The sequence below is a fragment of the Catharus ustulatus genome, chromosome 10 (genome assembly GCF_009819885.2).
Source record: "Catharus ustulatus isolate bCatUst1 chromosome 10, bCatUst1.pri.v2, whole genome shotgun sequence".
NCBI lineage: Eukaryota > Metazoa > Chordata > Aves > Passeriformes > Turdidae > Catharus > Catharus ustulatus.
Genome location: NC_046230.1, coordinates 25,016,452 through 25,022,451, shown reverse-complemented (window position 1 = coordinate 25,022,451; position 6,000 = coordinate 25,016,452). Strand labels below are relative to the sequence as shown.

The 6,000-nt window shown below is 41.1% G+C and overlaps 1 protein-coding gene across 1 annotated transcript in view; it reads left to right on the top strand.

Moving 5' to 3' along the window:
* The window catches only part of RSRC1 (arginine and serine rich coiled-coil 1), a 106,639-nt gene that overhangs the window by 55,749 nt on the left and 44,890 nt on the right, over positions 1–6,000 (top strand). The gene's annotated exons all lie outside the window — the stretch shown is intronic.

Here is a 6,000-nt window from a genome sequence, read left to right as displayed (position 1 = left end):
AGGAATTTTTCCTGTTAAAAAGACCTGGATTTACCAATTAATTTTTTCAGATCTCATTTACAGCTCTCCCCCTTTCTGCTGAGTGTTTAATCCATTTTGCTGTATCCCTGTAGGAATGGCTTTTCCTTGCTTTTTCTCAGGAATATTCACTGAAATGACAACATTGTTGTTTTCTGGTCCTTTTAAAGGACAAAACCTGCTTTGAATTCCCCAAATCCCATCTCTGTACCCGAGCTTTCTGCCACAGCCATTCCCTCCTGCCTTTGCTTTGCTTCCAGGAATCCATTCTTGTTTTTCCCTCCGATTTTGGGTTTTTTTAGTGGAAACAAGAAAGGATTTCTGACCCACCGGGTGCTCCAGGGCTCTCTGCAGATCCTGGGTTAAAACCTGCTGGGAATTAAGTGAAATGAAAAATCCACAGTGGAAGTGAAGAAATCCAAAAGTTTTAGTGGATGAGAGGATTTGGGCAACCCTCAGGTTAAGAAAATTAAGAAATTAATTTGTTAATTAATTAATTTGTTAATTAATCCCTGGTACCTGTTGGTTCTGCTCCTGTTCTTCCAGCCTTGGCTGGGGCTGTTCCCAAATCAATTTATGATGGATTAATTAAAAATTTTCCTTTTAGGACCTGCATTTATCTGCTGCTATTTTTCTATTCTCCCATGACTGCTGCTGATGTCTGGGGACAGTTTAAGGTGTTGTCCCTTCAATCCCAAATTTCTGTGAGAATTCCTTGATGGAAATCTCAGAGTCTGAATCTCCTTTGGAAATTCAGTTCCATTCACTTGTTCAGAGCTGGGATTTTTATTTTTTTATAGTTCTGCCTAATTCTGTCATTCCTCACTGGATTTAAGGACTGGGCCTTGTCATTGCTGTCCCTCTCCTTCCCAATTTTGATGGATTGGCAATCTTGGAGAGCTCTGGGGAAGTTTCCCAGCCTTTCTCTCAAGGTTCAGATGTTTTTTCCTTCTGTGCCTGGAGGAGCCTCATTCCTCAGCCAGCTTTGTGCTCTTGGTGTCTAATTCAGCTGGACTCTTCATCACTGTTCATATTTTCTGTAAAAATCAAATTAAAATTAAATTAAATTTAAATTAAATTAAAATTTTGGGTTTTTTCAGCCCATTTTTTGGTTAATGATTTCCCTTTCCTAATTATCCCATGCCTGTTGCTGGATTCTTTATTTCTGTGGAAATACCAGGAGCACCTGTGCATTCCATGGACAGAAATTGCCATTATTGCATGTTTTACATGATTTTTCTTCACTTTGATAAATTGAAGATGATTTTTTTGGGAGCAGGTGGGTCTGTATCCAGTCAGGACACTCCTGCCTATTCCTGAGGTTGTTGTTGATTAATTGTATCAGAGGAAAAACTCAGACATAAATATAATTTTACCATCCAATCTTTTCAACAGATTTATGTCTGAAAATGCAGGGATTGAATTCAAATAGTGCCAGATGTGCTTATTATATTTCTGTGCTATTAATTCAGATTAGAGATTCTTCTCTGGGATTTTATTTTGGTGCTTTTGATGTGAAAACCATTCCTTTGTCAATCTGGAATTTGCCACCCTCGAAGAGTTACTTAAGGAAAAAATGACAACTGCCAATTTTCAATGTCCTTTGGTTTTATTTTTATTTTAGTATTTTATTCTCCTGTGAAGTGTCATCTTATACAAATAAGCATTTTCAGTTTCTTTGGTGATTATTTTTTAATAATATTGTTGTAATTCAGTGTCAGTCCCATGTCAGGCTTGTCAGTATCCTGTACCCCAAAATTCTGGATTTTTGTATAAATGGGTAAATTCTGGATTTTTGTATAAATAGGATAAATTCTGGATTTTTGTATAAATGGGATATTGTTGTAATTCACTTTCATTCCCATGTCAGGCCTTGGGTCTCCTGTATCCCAAAATTCTGGATTTTTGTATAAATGGGTTAATTCTGGATTTTTCTATCAATGGGATATTGTTGTAATTCAGTTTCATTCCCATGTCAGACCTGTCAGTATCCTGTATCCCAAAATTCTGGATTTTTGTGTAAATGGCATAAATTCTGGATTTTTGTATAAATTAGATAAATTCTGGATTTTTGTATAAATAGAAAGGGATGTTGTCATTCAGTGTCATTCCCATGTCAGACCTGGCAGTCTCCTGAATTTCTCTTGTATTCTCAGCCTTGCTGACTTTTCTTTTTCCTGGAATTCATTCCAAACATTTGCTGTAGGTTTCTGACCCACTTTGGAATTATTCCCAGTGCTTTTGGCTCCTCAGACAACCGGGGAATTTTTATTTGTTTTTTTTCATGTTACTTTTCTCCTAAACCTTTTTTAAAATTTTTTTTTTTTTTGAGCTCATCATCCCAAATAGCAGGAATATTTAAAATATTCCTCTGTGTATTCCTGAATGTATTTTAAAAATACATTCTAAAGCTGAATTCAAGTGTTCTGATTTATTAATTAATTAATTGAGAAGTTGAATCTCCCGTGGAATGGAATATTTAAATGCTCTGGCATTTCTGGAGCTGCCCATCACACTCAGCACTTATTCCCTGGAGCTGTGAGTGACAAGCAACTTGTGTGGGGATTTTTACACAAAAGCCACCAAATTTAAAATTGTGAGGCTGGTTTAGTGTAGTTTTATTAAAATAACTATTTATGAAAGGAGTAGAGATGAAAAAAATGTAAGTTAAGGATGTGCCACATCTTCATAAATCAGCTGCCATTAAAAATTGATTGATCCAATCCAGTTTTTAATATCTTGAAGTGCTAAAAGCAGTTCTGGATCAGTATTTCAATGAGTATTTGTGGTTGGTGGTGCCTGTGGAACACCTTCCTTTCCTGCCCTGGGATCCCAGTGTAAAATCCATTGCTGGGGATGATTTTACAGAGTGCTCTTAAGCAATTTTAGGGAATTCCTCTCCTGCTTTTACCTTTAGTGGACTCCTTCACCAGCTGGCACTCGAAATAATTCTATTTTTCTTTTTACTCTCTTTGAATTCTTTCCCTCCTGTGTTATACTTCAGACCAGGAGGGAAGTACAAGGGTTTATTTTGCTCGACATCACTCTTGGTAATGTTTCCTCCACCAATCATTTCACCATTTTGAAGTTTCCTGAGGGTCTTGCTGATTTTTTTCCCTTAATGGTCCCCTAAATCAATACTGACCTGGGGTAGCTGCTTGTTCTCACACATTGCTCCTGGCTTGTTGGAGGCTCTAATTGTGATTTTCAGCTGAAATCCTCTCCTTCCTCCAAGTGCTGGCCTCATCCACCAGTTGGGGAGATGTTTTCTGGGGCCAAGGCAGTCACCTTTATTTCAGAATCCTCCTTTTACTCCTTGGTCAGGGTTTATTGATTACAGCAAGGTGCCTGTGCTGGGTGAACGATGCCCATGGAGTACAGTAATTTCAGGATTATAAACTGCACCATTTTGACTAAAATTTTGGTCCAAGCCCAAAGTGCGGCTTATAATCAGGTGTGGCTTATATATGGACAAAGAATGAAAAGTTGCTGTTTTAGTTTGGAGGACAGGTGTCTGCTGAGAAAGGCAGGAGCCTCTCTTTGAAATGGAGAATGTAAACCCCCTCCCTCCAAATTATTATAATTTTGAAATCAAGGCGCTCTCAGGCAAAGATATGGGAATTAGGAATAACAGTTCTTTACTAGGGAAATTAAAACAGAAATACAGCACTACAAAGAACAAACCCCAAACCCTGACACAGTCAGAGTACAACCTGACACCCGTCAGGCAGGGTGTTGGCAGCAGTCCCATTCCATGGTGGCTGCATCCTCCTGCAGTGACAGATGTGGCTCAGCTGGAGCAGTGCTCCTGTACAAGGTGCAGTTTCCCTCTGGAGCTCCAGTGGTGATGTGGAGAAATCCGGTTTTCCTCTGGAGTCCAGTGGAGAAAGGGGCTCCCTTAGTGTCCCAAACCCTCTGTTTTTATCTTGGTGAGAAATGTTGGGCTCTTCCCCCTGGCTGGAGCAACTCCCAATGGGATGCAGTAATTTTATCAGTCCCACAGTGGGACTCAATGGCCATGAGCAGAAAATGACTGGCTGGAGGAAGGATGGGTTGTGAAAAGATAAAGAACACTGCCCTGCCTGGTTTATAAACCATGGCCATGAACAGGAGATATCCCATGAGATAAAGAACACTGCCCCAGCTGGTTTATAAACCATGGCCATGAACAGGAGATATCCCATGAGATAAAGAACACTGCCCCAGCTGGTGTCAATGGATGCCCATTAGCAGAATATCTCCCACAGAGATCAGGATCACTGCCCCACCCTCAACAGATGCTGATAGAACAGACACCTTTGATCACACTCTGTACTGTAATGTGCAGCTTATAATTTTGAAATTACTGTAATGAACACCTGGGGCAGGGGAAAAGGGGGAGATTGCTGAGTAACAGGAGAATTTGGAACTTCCCTCCCTTGTACCAACAGGACACATCCACAGCTCCATGGGCTCCATGCTGGGCTGGAGCCCTCAACTAAATATCCTAAATATCCTAAATGTCCTAAATATCCTAAAACTGCCAGTGGAACTTTGTCCAGTCAGTGCTAAGCAGTGATTGGCCAGCAAGAAGGGATCAGGGACCTGAGAGATCCAGGGGGTTTTGGTTAAATATCTGAGCTGAGTGACTGCTACAATAACAGGAATTTGTGTTTTGGGGTGCCAGAGCCCTCCTGCTGCATTGGTTTTGGTTAAATATCTGAGCTGAGTGACTGCTACAATAACAGGAATTTGTGTTTTGGGGTGCCAGAGCTCTCCTGATGCTTGAGGGACACAAAGATTTGGGCTGTTCACGTGCAGATGTGAGCACAGCTGCTGTTTGACACCAGATACTTTTCCTTCTCTGCTTGTCCTGCAAAATTTTACCAAATTCAACCAATCCTGGTGGGTTTATTTTAATTTACAGTTGTCATGGAATGGAACCACAAACCCAAGTAAAGCTTCTCTGAAACTGGAGCTGGGCAAAGTTGGTTCTGGATAAAAAGCAGATCCTCCCTTTCCTCCTGTGATGTACTCAGGGTGCCAGAACAGATTGCAATGGTCAGTTCACGGCAAGAAAAAGAAATGGGAAGATAATTTATGATAAATTTCAAGATATTTCTTGCTGCCACCAGGATTAGTGGTCAGGTCTAATGGTAGGATCCATATTGCAGTTATAATAATAAATTCTGCCCAGTAATTCTGGGTTTATGCAAACAGCAAAAATCTGAACTGATAATTGATGTCTGTACAACCAAAATCTGGGTCTTCATTTAAATTGTATTTTAATGAGCATCTCTCCTATTGGAAGGAGCAGTCTGTCAATTCTTGGAGTGGAAATGGAATTGTTCTGTCATTTCCATGGGGGCAGAGGAGGGAGGTGAGGCCTGCAGAGCATCTCCAGCTGGGACACTGATGGCAGAGAGCTCTGCCTGCTGCAAATCATGGAATTGGCTTGGAAGGGAGGTTAAATCCCATCCTGATGTGGCAGGGACATCTCCCACTGCCCCAGGCTACTCCAGGACACTGCCAGGGCCCCAGGGGCAGCCACAGCTCCTCTTGTCTTTATTTTCCTATTTAAAATTCCCCATTGCAGATATTTAGAATTTTGGGAAGAATCTCCTAAGCTGCAGAACGTGACCAAAAATCCCTGCTAGGTTTTGTTTTTAGTGCAGAGCAGAAACTTCCCAAACTTCTCCTGACACTTCCAGAAATAATCAACCCCAGAAATCTGTGACCAACAGGGCTTGTGCATCAATTTAACTGTGCCAACATTTGAGTGGCATCTCATTCAGAGGGGAGCCAAACACTCTGGGCACAGTGCAGCACCCCTGGGACTGACTGGCACAGCAGAAATACCTTCAGGAGAGGGAAAATCCCCCAGAGCAGAGCAAAGTGGGGAAAACTCCCTGGATGAATCATGTTAAACACAGCTCTGGTGTGCTTGGTGTGTTTGTGTGGAACTGGTTGGGATTTGGGCTTGGAGAGTTGGGATTTGAGTTT